The 20439-nt window shown below is 38.9% G+C and overlaps 1 protein-coding gene across 4 annotated transcripts in view; it reads right to left on the bottom strand.

Annotated features, from left to right (window-relative positions):
- LOC104862098 (phospholipid-transporting ATPase IB) overlaps window positions 1-20439 on the bottom strand; it is a 642570-nt gene that overhangs the window by 237681 nt on the left and 384450 nt on the right. The gene's annotated exons all lie outside the window — the stretch shown is intronic.

The raw sequence follows: 20439 nt of genomic DNA, 5'->3' as shown, positions 1-20439 counted from the left end.
AGAAAAAAAAAAAAAAAAAAAAAATAGTTACAGGAGTCTCCTGAAATGTCTTCCCAATAAGTAGAAGGTCAGCACAGACCCCATCTGTCCTTTGCTGTATGTCATATACAACCTAGCATTGGCAAATAATTTTGTGTCAATTCTACTTTTACAGAAGGAAAGAAAATTTGTGAAACTTGAGAAAGGGCAGCAATAGGGACAGAAAAAGAGGTAAGAAGAAAGAGTCATCCATATCCACCAAAACGCAGAGAGATGTACTTAAAAGGCAAGCAGGGCAAAAGGATTTAGGACCAGGAAATCCAGCTATACACGTAGCATAGCTGTACTATGCAGAAGCAAAGCCCAAAAGGGGAAGAGGAAAGTAGTCTTCATTGAGAGGATGTCTCCACCAGGGATTGAAGAAGGCAATATGATCTTCATGATTCCTCCAGCAACTTGAGAAGCCTAATCTGTGCATCTAAAATGCATCAGTACTAATTATAATGAAGTGTTTAATCAGAGTATGAAGCCAGACTATTCGACAGTGTGGAAAAACACTAGTGTCCCAGGACATGTATTTTAAATTCTGAATGGATACACTGATATTTGATTTGGGAAATTTGCAAATAACACTTTGGGTGAGAGGGGTAGAGGGAGAGGAGAGAGAGGGAGAGAGAGAGAAAGAGAGAGAGAGAGAACCAGCAAAAAAACCCTTTTCCAATTTCCCAGAGGTGTACTGGTGCACTTGAATGTAGACTGTACTTGTAAAGTAGAATGTACAACTTGCCCAGTAAGAACTCTGTTCATATGGCCTTCACCCACAAAGATACCCATTCCCAAAAGAAAACTTCAGTGCTACCCTACATTTCAGTTTACTAATCTGGAAAGAAATGTGTTTGGTGAGACTGTAGGCTAAATGCAGCACACAGTTTTTGCTATACTCATTGACAAAAATATAAAAATTTGAAAAACAATCTTAAGAGTTTAAAGGACTTTAGAAAAGATGTTGTACAATCCAGCACCCCCTTTATCAATTTCACAAGGGTTGTCAATAGCAGGAATTCAGTGACCCCTGGAGTAGATGAGCATATTTAGAAGTACCAATTCTATCCTTTGGCCTAGACCAGGAAAACTATAAACACTCTTTTGTATATTATAAGCTTAAATATAAAGACACCTATCACATTTTTCTTCTTACAGCTCAGTTTCTGCTGACTAGATATTCCCAGTCTCTTCAACAATTATTTGATAGGCGTGTTTCAGAAATTAGTAAGAAAAACAGTGGACCACAGACTGACTTTTTATGTAAGCTAAAATGAAGTCCTGGAAAGCCCTACTGTTTATCTCAGCCACTCATCACATAGGCCATTTGAATAGAAGTAGTATTAATAATAGAAGTTTAATGAAGTTGCATCTGTTTCCTCTGAGTTTGTGCAACTGTCACTTGGAGCCAATGGCTGATCCTTCTGGCAGAGATAGTGTACAAATGCCATTCCCATTTTTAACTCAATAGAATCAAGGATTAAATATGCTGGGCAGAAAACAACCTAGGAATCAGAATTAATACCTGAGTGTGATTTTTCCTGTGCCACTTCTAACTGCACAAGTAGGGAAGAGATCCTGAGTCCCTGTCTTCTCCTTGATGAAATGAGGGAATGGACAACTGAGAAATTCATGGCATCTGACTCAGAGTTCCCATTGTGTGTGTGTGTGTGTGTGTGTGTGTGTGTGTAGTATTATAGTTTTTTGGAAGGGTGCTGAAGCAGGAGGAAATTTAAAATATTAAGGGAAATACAGCAGTACAGAATCTCTTGGGTAATAGTACAAAATAATAGCTGGAAGTAGCTGAAAATTTCAACATTAGATCACACTACATTTCTTTTCATGATACATCTTCATGAAACTGAGTTCTTGTGGTTGTGTTGATAATAAGCAAGTACTTTGTGAAAGTCAGTGTAGAACAGACAATGAGAGAGGTGGCATCTTGTGCTACTCTAAGTTTGAGAAGCTGTGCAGTGTTCAACAGGCTCACCACAATACACCATTGGAAAATGGCTGTAATTATTTAAGAATGGAGGACATAAATACTTTTTCTTTCAATGTGCTAATGTATCAAATGTCTACTAAGTTGTTAGGCCATAAATACTTAAATTATTTGGCCTTACTTACTTCAGAATTTGAAATGGTTCTTTGACCTAGGAGTTTTGTAAGAAAATTATGGAGACATTAAGGACAATGGAATAAGGAAAGCTGGAAGCTTCTACAGAAATCACTTCTCATGATTACATCAACACCCTTTAAGAATGATCATTCCCTCACTGAGGTGGAATTTCCCCTGAGGAGGCCATCATGTAACTTTCAACTTCCTTCTGCACTCGGGAAGATAATCCAAGAGAACAGGGAACAGAAACTTATACAGCTCTGTGAAGCCTGTGGCTGCAACTTCTCAATCTACAAATCATCAAATCAAACATCCCGGTCTTTTCCTGGCAATCCTGAAGTGGTGTGGAGAGAAAAAATGCCCATGGAGAAGGAAACTTGGCACTGGAAAAATCTTGGAAGTGGAATGAAGAAGGAATTAAACAGATAAGCATGCTCTTTGAGGTGAGAGCTGTTGGATTTCTTTAGAGGGTGCTATAATTTGGATCGGAAGTGTCTCACAAGTGGTGGAGCCTTTAAGAAGTCTTTAGCTTTAAGAGGTCCTGCTCTCCAGTTGATCATAGAACCCCTGAGATGAATGGCTTTGGTCTATCTACTCCTTGTTATTATGTACTGACTTGCCATAGGCCCACAACAGCAGAATGAACCCAGTATGGGCTGAAGCCACTAAAACTGTGAGACAAAGTAAACCTTTCCTCCTAACAAATTTTCTCAGATATTTTGTTATAGTAAAAGCAAGCTTACCAGCAGAGTTTAGTGATAAGCCATCTAACAGGAGAGATGTTAGAAGTCTAACAGATTCACTAAATTTACACCTCTGGGATTTGGACATCAAATAAGCCAGTGAGTCTCATGGCTTATAGCAGACCTTTGAATATTCAATAGCTGCCTTTTTCTAAAGAGCAAAAGTAAGGAGTAAAGTAAGTTAGATCTCAGCATTTTAAGAGCATGAAATTCTCATCAAGGATTTATTATGCCCTCAGCTGTAATACCTTGAGAAAACAGTTCTAGAACACTCTAGGGGTTCAAAACAGATGTGGAATAGCTAATTTCTACAGAATGGAATAGGCACCACTACACTTCAGCCACGTGTATTATTTTAGTATGCCAAATTACCACAAAGCACAAACTGGCTTTCTTAATTTGTGACCTGGAACGACATGATGCCCCTAATAAACACTCTAATCATATAATGAATGCATTCACCCCATAAAATAAGAACTCCAGACCTCATCTCAGTTGAGTGAGATGCAGGAGCCATTTCTATAATCTGTCTGGATATGTTACAAATAAAAATATAAACTTAGAGAATTCAATCAACTGGAGGGGTAGTCTCTCCACTTTATTGACTAACATAATAGATTCTAAAATGAAAAGTTCCCTTCTGTGATTTTAAAAAATCTCGGTATCCTGAGGTATCTCATTTCATGGGATATACATTCCTAATATTTAAAAACTAGCTTTATAATATTTCAAATAAAACTCTATTTGAATAAAACCGTGGATGATGACTTTTATAGAAGTAACAGACAAGCATTAATTTACATGATTTGCAAAAGCGTGGTCTCAAAGTGAGTTTCTTTGTTCTGATTTTGCAATATATTGTGAGCAAACTTAAGCAGACTCTTTACCTTCTCAAAGCTCAGCTGCTCAGTTTGCCAAAGAGGATGGGCATAGATTATGTATTTGAACACTGAGTTCACCTGAGCTAAAGGGGTTACAAGGAACTCCACCCAAGAACATCCAAGAGAAAGTCATTCAGACCCCCCAAACACTTCCTAATTAACCAGATTCACTAAAAGCTTTGACTGATGGGACCTCCAAACATCTTTATTTTAGACACACAGTCCTTATGGTTAAAAGGAAGCTTGATAACCACCAGCCTAACAGATGAGTCTCAAATTTTTATGAATAATGTGATCACCAAGACAGCCTGTGAAGGCACAGACTCTGCTGCAGAAAGCTGGAGGTGGGGCCTGTGAATGTGAATTGTGAACCAGCTCCCAGTGATGTTGACTCTGCCTGCCTGGGTATCACACTGAAGTAGCTAACCCTGGCTTAGACGGTTCTTTTCAGTTCAAAATTTCCCTAGTTAAGCTTAAATTATAAAACAAGAAACATAAAAATTTTTATAGTGATTCGACACTTAGCAGAAACATTGAATTTTGTCCTGTTTTATTTGAAGCCATACACGCAAACTAGGTTCTTTTTTAAATTAAACCCTTACTAGTAAGTGTAAATTTACATTGATCATTTAAAATATTCTTCTAATCTGGGTGCCTCATGTAAGAAGATACTAGGGGGAAATACTCATCAAAGACAAACCAGAATTCATGCTATTTTTATAATGATGCAGAAACCAATTTACCCATAAGAAGCTTAAAACACATAGTAATTAACTGTTAAATGCTACAATATATCAGTTCTTGCTGAAAGTAGTGCTAATTTTCCTATTAAAGATAGTGTTTTAAAAAGGGATTTCATGGCTATAAAGTCTATTAAAATAATATATTTCATTGTCTTTCTTATAGTAGTAAGTTATCCTAAAATGTTTCAAAAGTTGAAGTAATTTAAAAATTCTTATAAGCAGATATATTTGAGACATATGGGTCTAAAATTTAAAATTAATTGGACTATTTCACATATCTGTTTATTAAATCCTCCCTGACTGACTTCCCCTCTTTTGACCAAGTTCTTTCTTTACATGCACTTGGGATACTTACGTGGAGTATAATGGGCAGGTTGTCCAGGTCTTTGCCATCCCCCTTGAATACTTTTTATTCTGTGCTCTTCCCCAAAATGAGTGGTTCTTTCAAAATGTAACCTCATTTCCCAGTTTTTGCTGCATCTAACTGTACCTCCACATTCTAATGTAGATACTTTGGGTAGCCTGAGATGATCCTTAGAGCACGGTGGCCAAGGTGGGATGAGGATGGGTACCTGTGGGCTTGCTCATGTGTAGGCACCCAGTGAAATTTCAAGGGACTTGCTCAGTACTGTAGTTCTAAAGTACTAGTATGGCTCCCTTATGATAACAACTTACACCTGGAGAAGAGCAAGCCTATAAATAAGGAAGCCATAGAGTTTGTGCCACAGAAAGATGGAATAATTGATGAATGGTGAAGGCAATTTAGTGTTCATTTCAAAGAATACAATACTGGACCAGGAGGCAGCTTCACAAGGGCTAAAGCTAGAGTGCAGCACATTGTAAAAAGTATAGTGAATTTTCACACAGGGAAGAGACCATTGGTCCAAGAGACCACTGGTGGAAGAGTGAAGGCCATGTGAACAATTCTAAGTGAGCCACATGTGCAGGCTTCCAGAGATGAGTTTTCAATTTGGGCCACTTCATCAACAAAAACTTTCATTCTGCCCAGAATTTCCTCTAAAGATTAAGTGCCACAGAGCCCTGTCCATGGATGAATTTCTCTTAATCCTTAAAAATTTCTAAACTACACTTGATTTTTGGTAGAATTAAGAATATAAAAAAATTGCCCTGTAAACTAAATTTCCTTTCTTTCTGTAATCTCATCAGTTGTACTAGAAAAGAACAGACAGGATGATAGATGGCAGGGATAATGTAGACTACTAAAGTTTCAAGAATTGACTCTGAATTATTTAATCAATATATTTATTTTTATATTTTTTTCAGTGCAACTGGTTGTATCCATTCTATGGGAGTATATTTATCTTTTTAACTTTCAAAAAAAAAGAAATGTCATCTATCATTCCTTTTCCATCCATCCTTTTCTTCACCCTATTTTAGTATCTAACTGAAGGATTTGTATAGTAGTCATTCAACAAATGGTCATTATTTCAAGACTATTCCAAAACTAATTACATATCTAATAATAACTATGGACAATGAAAAAATGCAATTCTACTTAAAAGTATATTGGCTTCTACACAAGTAATAGAGCTAGGTACATGCTGTTGGTGGGCCATTGTGAACGACTACTCACAGATGGAGAGAATGAAAGACAAAACTATCTGGACACCTCTATGAGATCCAAATTTATAATTAATGAAAAGGAGATGAAATGCTCTACTGTTCCTGTTATCTAGGAACAAACACTGTTTGCAAACTTCCCAACCAACACGCCAGTAGTCTTGACTGTTTCCTACTAAAAAACCATTCCAGGCCTTATGTGACCTGTGACCATGCCTAATAAGAAATGGGTGGCAACAATTTCTGATTTCACAAAGTTGCTCTCCTGGGAAAGGCTAACATAGGAGCCTCATCTTCTCTCCCTTGCTGCTTTAGGCCACCATGTTTTGACTATTATAAGCCAACTGTTAGTCCCTGCCTATCATCTTGTATAAGCACTTTGAAGGCTTAACAGATTCCAGCTCAACAAACACTAAGTCCTTCAAATGGTTTCAGCAGTGCTGGGTGATGCAAACTCTATAGTCTGTATGTTTAAGCACCTCACCAGGTATTTGCTCTTTGCAAAATTACTTAAGCCTTAAATCAAAGTTTAACATAGTCTTAATGATTTAGTAGTACCTTTGTCCTACTAATAACTATTCAATGAAGTGTCTAGTAGACTAAGCTTTTAACTTGTGGACCCAGTAAAATGATGGACCTATATAATTATCAATGCTAGATACTTGCATAAAATAACTATGAACCCTGATGTAATCCAGTCACCCTTGTGAAATACAAGTCAACACTGGTTGTGATAACATTTCCATATTTTTCTACTATCAGCTGTAAGGTTTTTGCCTTGAATTACATTGAAGATTTTTGTGGTCACAGTAGGAGGAGAAGAGGGCAAAGGAGAGGGCAGGAGCAGGAAATCATGCAAGTATCTTGCTTTCTGTCTCGGTAGTACAATTTCAGGGTAATTTTAGAAATTTAACAGATAGATTTGGGCAATATTCACTTCAAATTTCAGAAAGTTTAACATTCCTATAGCATTTTGGAAGAACAAGAGTTATTTTCAACCAGGTATAAGGGCATCCATTTTTCAAAAATATTAAGGTAAAATGTTTCCACATTCCAGAATAGACTTTTTAGGTATAACTTTCAAAAACAGAATTTAAGTTCTCTTTTGCACTCCACAAAAAAAAGAGAAACAGAGCTTTGAACAAATATTCTTTATAGTATATTAACATTGGCCGATATTTAAATGATGCATTTAATTTTTTCAATATTTAATAACATAAAGTTTTATTATTTCACACACATTTCCCACCCAAAACATAGCCTTGGCTCTGCTATAAACCCTTTTCTTGGTAGTGTCTTAAAGTTACTGTGCCTCTCGCTTTGGATGACTTGCCCAGAGCTCAGATATTAAGAATTTTATTTTATTTCTCTTTATTTTACTGTCCTGGGGATCAAATTCGGAGCCTTGTATATGTGAGGCAGACATTCTACCCCTAAGCTAATACTCTTATTCTCTCAAGTATGAAGAATTTTAAGACTGTCTGGTCTAACAAACTGAAATTACTCATATAGTATCTAAATCTTGATTTGAAACTCTAAAAATTTCTATTAAAAACAAGAACTTTAGTGGGACATGGTGGCACATTACCTGTAATGCCAGAACTCCGGGAAGCTGAGGCAGTAAGATCACATGTTCCAGGCCATCCTGGTCAATTTTGTGACTTAGCAAAACCCTCTCACCATTAAAAAACAAACTAAACTGGATAAAGAAGATGTGGTTTTTCTATAAAATGGAATATTACTCAGCCATAAAGAACGAGAAAATAGATTCATTCATAGGAAAATGGATACATATTGAAGATATACTCCTAAGTGAAATAAATAAGTCACACATATGTAAATACCGAATAGTTTCCCTGGTGTGAATAATCTGTAATAATACATAAGATCCTAATAAGATTACTGACATTTAGAAATGGGAAGAAAGGAGCTAAAGGTGTAGGGAAGGTGGGATGGGTAGGGGAAGGGTAAAAAGGGAAAAGAAAAAAATGTGAGATAATGAAAAGATGAAAATAAAGTGCTTGTAGATGGAGAGGGGAGGAGGGGAAGAAGGGAGGGCAGAGGTAAGGGGAAAAAATGAGAATCAAGACTTGTCATGTAGAAGTACAAGATCCCAACAATGAATGTAACTGTACTGTATCCCTAAAATGTACCAATAAACTCAATTAAAGCTGAAAAAAACTAGAAAAAAAAAAAGAAAAACAAAGTCTGGGAATATAGTTTAGTGCAACGGTTCTGGGTTCAATGTCCAGTAGAAAACAAACAAATAACAACAAAAAAGAATTTTAAAGTGGAAAGCCTTGAAACTGGTTTAAAGATGAAGCTATCTATCTGCCTTACCTGTCTTATTGATCTCAATTATTACATGACTCATGGTGTTTTCCCCGTCCTGTGAGCAGTCTCTACTTCTAGGAGTCCAATGCAGCACTGTGAGCAGTTGGGGCAACTTGATATTCTTTACTAACTAAACAAGTCCTTATAATCCAATCCTGTGTTATAGCTGTAAATGCTGCCTTGGTAGCTCAGATCTCCAGAAGGGCTCTCAGAAAAAGGGAGGATACCTTCCCTGTCTGCTCAAGATCAGTTTACTTCTCCAATGGTGAAGGGCTCACTTTGAAATAAAGATACTCTGCTTGGGGGTTCAGATATTTTGCATCTGTACTTGTGTCTATGACAATTTTATCTCATCTCCAGGAATCAGGACAATCAAAGCCACACTCAAGCAGGAGACTGGCTTCTGACCACATAACATGTCCATGAAAAGATGTGGGATGTGTTAAGATCTGGACAGCTATATTTTATGCAAAAATTGAATGGTATGTATGTTGTGAATTGCATATGGTTTTGTATTCACTGAAAGCAACAGGTTACAGCCTGCCTCTTCCTGAGCTGGGCTGAAAAGAATGCAGCAGGCTAGGAAGGCTGGGATTTGAATAAAAGATATTAGATCCTTCTGTTCCCAGGCTGAAATGGGGATTAGAATAACACATTTAAATACCTTAATGTTTTTAGCACAAAAAGCATTAATTCAATACTCTGCTTCCTTGAAATGCTTTATGAAGGCCCCCAATCCCCTCTCAAGAGTGTCTGCCTTCCTTGAAGCTAACATACACATATTGTTCCCCACTGCAAACTGCACTAGTATTTCAAAACAGTGCACCTGACCTCTGCTGTGGGAAGGTGGGAATAGGAAACAGAGCTGGGAGGAAAGCTGAGAAGTGTTTGAGTTTTGACATTTCATAGGAAGCTTATGGCTCCTGCAGGACCAGGCTTCATGAGCTCATGCACTACTGAAAATTAATGACGACCAAGATGCTTAGAGGGATTTTAATTAGACTTTCCCTTCACCCATCACCTGTGCCTGGAACAAAAGGTCACCTGATTCCCAGTCCAGCTTATGTGCCAAACTATAACTATCTGAACTCTGGGGAAAACAAAGGGGCCAGCCCATGGAATTTCAGCTTTCATCCTAGTCCTAACCCAAGCAACCCTCAGAGCTGCTGGGACAGCAGAAGGCACCAGTATGTGTACTTTCACTTGGGGGCAGTTACTTTGCAGATTGATGTGTTTTTCCTTTCTTTTAGAGAGTAGAGTTTGTTGGATGAGAACAGAGGTAAGTCACACAAGGTTTTCTTCTAAATAGCATTCATACACATGCCTTTTAAAAATTTGAAGCAATGGGCTGGGGATTTAGTTCAGTAGTGCTGTGCCTGCATCATAAGCACAGGTCCTGAGTTCAATATTTGGTATGGGGTTGGGGGCAAGTCGGAAGTTGGTATTTAACAAGCCATCTAAGTCCAGTTCAATTGCCTTATTTTTTCAGGACTACATAGGTAAAAAAAAAAAAATTTAAAAAGGCACAGCATTTTGAAATGGCAATTACAAAACAGAACTTGAAAGTGACTCCTAAGGATTCTGGACACCTGCTACAGCCTGAAGAATGACAAAGATGGACAGGCAGACATCAGGAAGACAAGGTGGGTGGCACGCGATGGTGAGTGGGATGAATACGAGCACAGTGATGGAACACTTGAGCGTCTGCATCCAGAGGGGACATGAATCACAAGTCACTGTATATCCACAGAGATATTACAACACTGACTATATTGGTAGCTAATGCAACCTGTGTAAAGTGTAGTTTGCTACTTGCTTCTCCAATTCATTAATTCTTGGGACAAAAATCTGATCTGAATGTAGGTGGCTGTGTCTTGGCTCCATAAGTAGGCTGTGAATTTGGTGTTTGGGATTTGTTTTATTCTTCTTTAGATCCCTTATCACCAAGTATCAGAGATAACAAATATTTTTGTTTAATTTACCTGTATTTTTATAATGGTTTTGAGGCCTCAAATTTAACTTTCTCTTCTTTCTCCTTCTCTTTATTTATAGTGGTTTCAAAACATTTCACATTCAAGGACAAGCTGATTATGTCAAATAAATAGTGGCAGTCTTGCAGTTTTGACCAAAGTAAGCGAAAGATGAAGACTCTGGATAGAGGAGAATCCCTGTTCAGAGAAGCCCAAACCTCAACCTTTCAGCTGCACTTTTCACAGTAAATGAACACATCATAGCTATGTTTTCTCAGGTTACCATCTCTTATAAGTAACAGCTACCACTTAAAAATTAACTTAGCTGTTGACATGGGTTTTCTTCCTTTCTCATTTTATTGATTGGTACATTTATATATAATGATGACATTCATTATAGGGAATTTATACCTGCACATGATATAGCTTGCTTCTTTTTTTCCCATTTCCCTCCCCTCCCTCCAAACCTTCTTCCCCTCCTTGTTTACCAAAACTTTGTTTCCATGATTTCCTTGCCCCTTCTTTCCTTGCCTCCTCCCCCTCCCTTGTTCTCCTTCTCATTTGAACATTTTAAACGTGCTTTTAATTCTTCTGCGAAGATACTAAGAAGGGGAATAATAGCTGGGTCAAATGGAAACTCTAGTTTTGGTTTTTTGAGGAATGGCCACACTGATTTTCACAGTGGTTGCACCAGTCTGCACTCCCACCAACAATGGAAAAAGTTTCCATTTCCCCAACGCCCGCTCCAGCATTTGTTATTGGTTGATTTCTTAATGGCAGCCATCCTTTCTCGGATGAGATGGAATCTCAGCATTGTCTTCACTTGCGTCTCTCGAATGATCAATGATGAACACTTTTTCATATATTTATTTGCTATTTGTACTTCATCTGAAAACTATTCATTTCAGATGCTTATTTTTGGACTGGATCTTTAAATTTGGGGGGCCTGATTTTTTTTTGAGTTCTTTATATAATCTACATATTAGTCCTTTGTCTAAGAAATAGCTGGCAAAAATTGCCTCTTCACTCTATTGCTGTTTTTTTGTGGGTTTTGTTTTTTTGTTTTGTTTTGTTTTTTGCTATGCAAAAGCTTTTTAATAAGATGAGATCCCAGTCATTGATTCTTTGTGCTATTTCCTTTGTGATAAGGGTTTTGTTCATAAAGTCTTTGCCTTGTTGACATGGTTTGATGGGTGGGGTTGGTACTGCCAACAACTGCCACATTCACTGGGGCTACCAGCAGCAGTATGGAGCCAGGGAGTCATGCTGCCTTCTGAATAGAGACAAATCACAGAGCTTAGAAAGGAGACTTTGTCTAGTGTTAGCCAGATGCAGAACCACCTGGATCATAGGTAGTTCCAGAAGGGGAGTTTAGAATGCAGAAAACTCTCCAAGATACTGGAGAAATAGATAGGAGGTGTGTAGAAGGTGCAGTGCTCAAGAACAAAACAGCGAGTGGGGCCACCATCTTTAGTGAGAAAAGGCTTTCACTTTTCATGCCTTAATAGTGTCAAAATACCACGTCTACATCTTACAAGTGTACCTGCTTCTCAGCTGAACATGACAGTCATTGACCAAACCAAGCCCCAAACAAGGAATGTGACAGAGGTGGCTGCTAGTGGAGTCCAAGTGATGATAGCAGAACCCCTGCATGGTACACACATATGGGCACACACAGGCACACACACACATTGAGACACACATGCACACACATATGAACAGATGCACACACCCAGGCACTCAGAAATACAGTATCTTATTAAAAACAACTGGCATTCAGACAGAATCTGAAGCAGTCACAACTTTGGTGGTGTACACTTTGTGATGAATGATCTCCTAGCATCTCATACTAAAGTAGCCAGTTTCCAAAGCACAAGTGCACACTAAGTCTATTTGGCTACAGTGAGTCAGATAAGGTACAGTGAGTCAGGTAAGGTCCAGAGCAGCAGTCTAAAGTACAGATAACCAATATGTGGTGAAGGCCTTAAGGTCCACTTCCTCCCCAGCCCAGCCCCAGCCTTCAGAGAGCCAGTGGACTTTGGAGAGCCAGTGCTCTGCCCTGCAGGCCTCCAGTGTGCCTATTGTCACAGCTAAGGAGAAGGGAGGACAAGCTCAGGGGATGCAGTGTGTGAACAAATGAACAAGGAGGACTGTGGGACTGAATTCACCCAGTGAGCAGGAATCACATGATGGGCTGTAAAGGGAGCCTCACTTCTACTTATTTGTGTGTATCTCCTCTCTGGTCCTCCTGCTAATCTTCTGACGATACCAACAAGGACCGTGAACTGGCGAGAGAAGGAAGTCTTTGTTGACATGTCCCTGTCTGAATTAAGGTTTTTCTTTTAAATCTTGTATAAGATTATTTTCAAGTATAATTTTATATAGAATCTTTTATACATCTACCTGTTGCATCGTATAACACATTAAACCTACAAACTGAGCATCTGTGATTTAAAAATCTGAAATCCAGCCTCTGTAATTTTGAGTGCCAATATGAAACAAAAACTGCACACACCTTGTCTTATGCATAAAATTATGAAAAATAGTATATAAAATTACCTTCAGCCTATGTATATAAGGTATGTATGAAACAAATGAATGTATTGCTTAGACTTGGGTCCTATCTAAAATATACCTCCTTATGTATATTAATATATCCCCAAATTTGTAAAAAATCCCAAATCGCAAATACTTCCAGTGTCAGTATTTTAGTATTTCTGGTGCCAGCATTTAAAAGACAATATTCTCACACATTGGATAGAAATAAATGCAATCAAGATTGTGAGTTCTTAGTATTTTTAGTACTGGGGGCTAAACTCAGGTGTTCACTCTGAGCTACATCTACAGATTTCCTGCCTCCCTTTTATTACCTTGAGACAGGGTTTCACTAAGTCGCTTAATTGGTCAGGCTCTGCTTGAACCTACGATCATCCTGCCTCTGGCTTCCAAAGGTGCTGGAATTTCAGGCATGCACCACCAAGACATCATTTTTCAATTTTCTATGTATCCAACAAGGTTCTTTGCATACCATGACTACTGCTAATTGTGACTCTTTCCATCAGATTGCAGCCATATGGGAGCAGTTTTGATATAACACGAAGGAAATGGTACACAGGTAGTTTTGAGGCAGAGTTGTTATTAGGGATGGAAGAGAAACTTGTCAACTTGTCTCTCTTTTAGTAGTTTTTTCCCTGGCCGGACCTGGGATCTGACAGGGACAACTTGCAACTGGAGTTTGAAGTGCAGTAGTATCACAATTCCCTTGAATGACTGGAATTGTATAATTAGCTCAATCTGTTCTCATGCGCCAAAACAATGTCCGCTGTTTAGAATAAACTGCAAGCATCTGACAACCCCATAATCATCACAGCCATCATCTCCCCTAGCAATAGCAATCACAGTAGAGTGATTCTTCTCCATTCAAATACTGGAATAATCTTGCTTCTTACTATTATCTACAAACAAAACAACACTCAAAATAACAGCAAATAAACCAATTACAACACAGTACAAGTGGAAGTCTACAACCAGTTTTTCCTCTAAGAAAATGAATAGAAATGATATGAAAGAAATTTCCAGAGTTAACTAGGTAAAACAATACTAGGCAAGAGCAAGTAAACAAAAGAACTACCCACTCCAATGTATGGCCATTTCCAAAAACCCTGACAGTTATTCTCATGTTGTGGATGATCTGCTTATTGCCATATTAAAAACTAACAGAACCTGGCTGGGGGTAGGGCACCTGTCTAGTGTGTACGTGCCATGAGTTTGATCCCAGCACTGCAAAACAAAACAAACCAGAACACAGAGGAATGCCATGTATGAAATACTTTTTATTAATACTATATAAAGAAATTAAAAATTTGAATTTGTTCTTTATATCCAGTAGAACAAATTTTGAGAGCCAAGGCCCTGTTGCTGGTTTTCTCCCTTCAGACAAGTCTTTAGAACCCTCTCATTTATAGGAGGCACTCTCTGAGCTGCAAATCTTTCACTAAAGTTCTTCTAAAATTGAAGTTAATAATTTTCTGACAAAGGAAAAGACTTCTCAGTATTATCAAAAGACCAGTTTTGACCAGCTTCCAAGAAGCGAGCTGCAGCCTATTAAGTCCTATCAGCAAAAACTCAAATATTCAAAAAAAAAAATCACATAGGTTTTTCCCATTAGAAATGTTTAAAAGGTGAAGTTTTCCTGGCAGCATAGAAAAGGCCCCTGCTTTCTAAAAAGAGGGCAGCCAGCAAGGGAACAAGCCCATTCTTTTTGACTGATCTGAGCGGAACAAAGCAGAGGCCAGGGCCACAAAGGTTAGTAAGGAGCTGATATTCTTTGTCAGTTTTCTTTGTGCATTTCAAGACTTTTCATCTGCATGCTGTGAAGCTCAGGTCAGTAATAGAACAAAGGAAAATACTGCACATTAAACAATCTCATCATTCGGATTGTAGTGAACCAGGCAACTGACATCAGAGTACCAGGTGCCTGAGTTCAGTCCACAGAGCAGCAAGGGGCTGACTGTGAAGCCAGGCTGCCAGTTGCCAGTCGCCACTGAGGCAGGCAGGATCTGCAGTGTCCTACGCCACTGGGTAAGGTATGTGGATGTAATGCTGTGCATGGGGAGTAATTTCTTTTCAAGTGCTTGAGTGAATAAAGGACAGAAAAATATACAGGAATGTTGGCCTAATGCACTTTAATGGTAATTAGGAAACAGCCTACTTCTATGTCTTCCAGATGCTGTTGGAGAAGGAAATGGACTTTTCCTTAGCTCTGGGGAGTTAATTTGTCCTGAGCTTTGATGCAGGTGGCTTTTGTCTTTTGCACACACTCCAAGTACACAGAATAAGGTTGTGCCCTTCAGACAACTGGGAGCATTCTCACATGAATCACACATCATTGCCAGGTCCAGTGAGAAAACAGCTCTGAGAGGATCTGGGAAACAAAGTCACAGAGCTGGAGAGGATCATTTCCTCCTCAATTCCCCCAAATGCTAGCACCTTGTTCCTTGTCCTTACAACACAGCTTCAACATGCACCTCAACTCCTGGCACAGAGCTGGCACTGGACAGTATTTATGGACTGACTAACAACACTAAAAAGAGATTCTCCACCTTTACAGCCATGCATTGTTCTAAGTCTGTGGAAAGGCAAAGAAAGGTTTGTGCATCAAAGGGGAGGGAAGCCAGTAGCCACAGCCTAGAGCATCTGGCCCACACTCATATGAATTAGCAGCAAGCTGGGAGCTGCACAATAGCTAGAAAGGTCTACAAACACATGTGTGGATGAAGCCCAGGGGCACCCGCGAGGCTCACACACAGCTTATGGGTTGTGTTTCCCAGATTTTCCACCTTTCATAAGGTACTCATGGATCCATGGAGGCTGTCAAGCCAGGCTTTCTCCCTCCAGTGGTGCCTGCATCCACTTCTCCACTCTGCCTTGTCTGTCCCTTCTTGCAGTAGATGGGTTTAAAGCAAAGGGAACCTCAGACAGGCCCAAGGACCCCTGGGTAACTATAGATCTGAGGTGCCCCACAATATTTCATGCTCTGATGGGGGAGATAGGATCTATTTATAAATTGCTTCAGGCAGGTTGAAAGTGAAGACTTCTGGGAAAAACACCTTAGCCAAAGACATGCAGTGAGGACAGAGGAGGAGGAGAGTTAGGAAAAAAGTCATACTTTTCTCTGAGCTAGTCCTGAAAGCATGGTAGAGACAAGGAGTCAAAACCTACAGAAATGTGCTCAGGTCAAGGGAACACTTTGAACAGAGTTTGGCAAAGAATGAAGAGGCCACAATTATATAACGCTAATGAGTACACAAACAAGCACCCACAGATACCACCAATATATACCACCAATGGACAACACAATTGTCCCTCAGTGCCACCCGGGCTCCTGAAATCAATTTTCCAGGAACATCAAAGGATGCCTATTTGAAATCATCTCTAGATGACTTCAAATACCTAGTACAATGCAAATACTGCATAGTATTGCTAGGTGTATTGCTTAGGGAACAATGACAAAAAATAAATGTTTCACACATACAGTATAGATGCATTTATATATTTTTTTCTATACATCTGTTGATGAGGTTGAATTTAAAACAAGCCAAGGGTGTGGGAAATTAACCACAGAGAATGTTGTAGGAGAATGAGGAAACCCACCCACCAAATAAATCACATTTACATGGTAAGTTAAATTTTCCCAGGAAAATGGGGGCCTCTGTACCCTGAAGATAGCAGTGCTAGCCATGAACCATAAGTGCCTTTGTTGTTAACATTCCTGCAAGGCAGTCAAAAAACCACTTCAGTTTTGGACCCTGGACACATATAACAACAAATTATCAGGCTTTAAAAATTGTTACATCGTCACCAGGAATAATTACCAAAGCATCAACGTAATTCCAAAAAGAATTCCATTTATTCGTCCAAGTAATTCTATCAAAATAGAAATTTTATAAAAATTGAGCAGAAGAGGATTTTTCTTCATGAGATTTTCTATCCTTCTGAGACAATATAACCATGGTATCAACGCTACTTGAAGGAGGCCACCTCTGGAGGGAACCCAGATTCCCAAGCCCTCCCCTCCACTACTTGAATACATTGATTTCTCAAAGCATATCACACAGTGGAAGAAGCGTCCCACTGAATTGGAACCATGCACACAGTGTTCTTGACACAGCTAAGACCACCTGAGCTCAGGAAAGGGAATTGGGCAAAGTAGTCGAGAACAGAGAGACGAGGGCAGAAGTGTTTGGGCTATGTAGGTGTGGAGCTCGTGCGCAGCTCGAAGGGATGAGAATTACAGATGGACAAGAGCCAGGAAGAGGGCAGACTGAACCAGCGGGACACTTTACCTCTAGATTTGGCTTTGCAGATAACCCACGATAAACCCATGGTAAGCTGAAACTATTTCAAGTTGAAAATGCATTTAATATACCTGGGCTACTGAACATGTCACCTGAGCCCATCACCCTGAATTGTGTTCAGAATACTATCATTACTCTACAGCTGGGCAATATCATCTAATACCAAACCTGTTTTATACTAAAGTGTTGAGTGGCTTGTGGAATTTACCCTCGTGGTCACCCGGCTGACTGAGTAGGTCCTGGACTTAAGACTTTTTTGACTTTACAAAGGTGCAGAAAGCATATCCCTACAACCATTCTGTTTTTCACTTTCAGCACAGTATTCAGTAAATCACATGCTATTACTCAACACTTTAGCATGAAACAGGCGTTTTGTTCAAAGATTTTACCCCATTATAACCTAATGGAAATGTTCTGAGAATGTCAAGGTAGAGTAGGCTGGGCTGTGGTGTTCTGCAGTTTAAGTGTATTGAATCCAATTTTCACCTAGGACATTTTCAATTTACAATGGGTTTACTGGGACATCACCCGTGGTAACTCAAGGAATATCTATGTTCAACTAGTACATTTCCCACTGGGTTTCAAGAAAAGTCTCATGACTGCCCTCAGAAAGCAATCCTTTGAGAAACGGAGGCTACTATGTTTGGGTCATAAAGCACTGCCTGACATTGGCAGGTGTTCCAACTCTGATTCTTCAGAGAGGACTTCATCAAGGTCCCCTTAATACAACTTTATAGGGACACAGATAAGTCAATAAATGATACATTAATATGTAAATGATCAAAAACAAAGGAGATAACATGAAATGACTTATGACTCATTGATTCTATGAAATAAGGACCAGAGTATCCCATGTAAGTTTCTTCTCCATTTGTAAAGAAAGTTTGAATGACCAATACAAGTTTGCTGCCTTTCCCTCCTTTGTCTATACTGCCTTCCTGCTCTATTTATAAGGCAAAGCTGCCCACTGATGTAAATGATCAAAAACAAAGGAGATAACATGAAATGACTTATGACTCATTGATTCTATGAAATAAGGACCAGAGTATCCCATGTAAGTTTCTTCTCCATTTGTAAAGAAAGTTTGAATGACCAATACAAGTTTGCTGCCTTTCCCTCCTTTGTCTATACTGCCTTCCTGCTCTATTTATAAGGCAAAGCTGCCCACTGCCCTCTTTCTGAAATCCTTCAGGGGCTCCCTCCAGGAAAAGTCTGAGCTTAGCAGATGCACAGTCAAGGGGCTTTCTGGCAATGCCCTGCCTAGTGAGGCTCACTTCTGTGATAACACCTGCATGAAGACAATTAATCCCGCATCACTTACCCACCCGCATTCCTGCTGCTCTGCTTTTTCTCTAGATAAAACCTCCACTTCCGTTTCTCTAGTTTGCAGTCTCTACTTAGCAAGCTTCACCTCAATTTTGAAGACACCACCTTCACATTAGGAGAGGTCTCCCAGATATTCCTCCCCATCTCAGGTTCTCTGTCCACCTTCCCTGCCGAACATTCTCATCCTCCTGTAATTCCCCAAAGCCCCCACGGGAGTCCTAACAGTCAGAACCCTATGTCTTGAAATAACCCTTCATGCACCTGACTTCCCTCAGTACTAATTCCCACAAGGCAAACGCTGTGTCCTTTAGTATCATAGTGCCTGGCCCAACAGTTGGCACACATGGTAATAAAACAGTAGTAAAAGTATCAACTTTTATCTAACAAAAGACAAAAATAATCCTAAGAACTCATAATGTTATATTGATAAAAACTCTTCTGATAACTGATATCTCAACTGGTGTTGTCACTTTTACTGTGCTCTGATGACAAGCATCAGTTGCTTCCTGTACATATTTTAGCTTGCAATGTTTAGAAAAAAATCTTCATTTATTTGAACTCCAGGTATTGTTATTGAAATGTCCATGGTATGTGTATGTGGTGGTAATGGTGGATGTGGAGCATCACAAAATACTAAAAACATTAAAATAAAAAGGAGAAAAACCATTTGGAAACCCTATAATCCAAGCCAGAGTAACTGTTAATACAAACAGGCCCCTTCCCAAATGTAAGCGGGTCACAAGTAATGGCTCACCTCAAAGCTGCCGCAGTCACACTGTTTACACTCTGTACGGGGCTTAAAAGCATTTGAGTTGATGAACGGGCCCTGAAGCAGAAACTTATAAACCCATGTTAATGCCCAGCAGAGCAGTAACTTTCTTTTGATTAATTTACCAGTACTGAAAGCACAAGAAAGGCATCAAACCACGTTCTGCATTAAACAATTAAACACGAGGCCAGTGCCTTCAGTTTGGTGCACACTGGGATGAAAGCTGGATGGGGTCAAATGAAAAAGCAACAAATATCTTACATTTATTAATGCTTATACGATTTTTTCCCTTAAATGTCATAACATTTCATTCAATGGTAGAACCAAAGAGTTTATATAACATTTAAAATAGAAATAAAAAGTTCCAGAAATCTTAAGAAACTTCAGATGTGCCATGAAGAGAAAAATCAGTTCACTCAAAACAGTTCTAAAGAACATTCAAAACAGTTTGGCAGAACTCTGACCAGTTTGTTGAAATATCTTCAACATGAAATTACATAGGAGAAAAAAATCTTATCACTCTTGAATCAGAAACTATTCTTCCTACCGAATAGTGAAATTTTCTTAATTTAGACTATTTAGCTCATTTGCAATGTTCACTACTATGTACTGTTTTTGAAAACACAGAGCAAAAACAAATAGTTATACAAAGTATCTCTAGTCAGCAATTTTTTTCAAATTGAAATTAAAATCGTATTATGATTTCCAAATCAGAATGAACTATATAAATCTCTTAGTAGTGAATTCTTATCAGTTTTCTTGTATCATTAGCAGAACTGGTTTTAAAAATCCAGTAAGTCTATTTGCAACAGGAACTAATTTACATGTTTAGAGAAAAATATCTAAAAGGCAGCTAAAAATGTCAGCTTACTCAAAAGTGAAATTTGGCTAGTTTCATTTCTCAGATAATTCAACATTACTGTATTTTAATCAGTAGATTGGCATGTTTTGGGGCAAGTCCTACAACTCTTTGTCTGAATCTATAAAATGGAAATGATGCATACTTTATAGAATTTGTGGGCTGGAAGTTTAGCTCAGTGGTATAACCTACCACCTGCTTCGCAAGCATAAGGACCCGAGTTCAATCCTCAGTAC

Source organism: Fukomys damarensis, unplaced genomic scaffold, assembly GCF_012274545.1.
Source record: "Fukomys damarensis isolate Sample0158 unplaced genomic scaffold, DMR_v1.0_HiC HiC_scaffold_38, whole genome shotgun sequence".
Lineage (NCBI taxonomy): Eukaryota > Metazoa > Chordata > Mammalia > Rodentia > Bathyergidae > Fukomys > Fukomys damarensis.
This window is presented reverse-complemented; position numbering and strand designations above follow the sequence as displayed.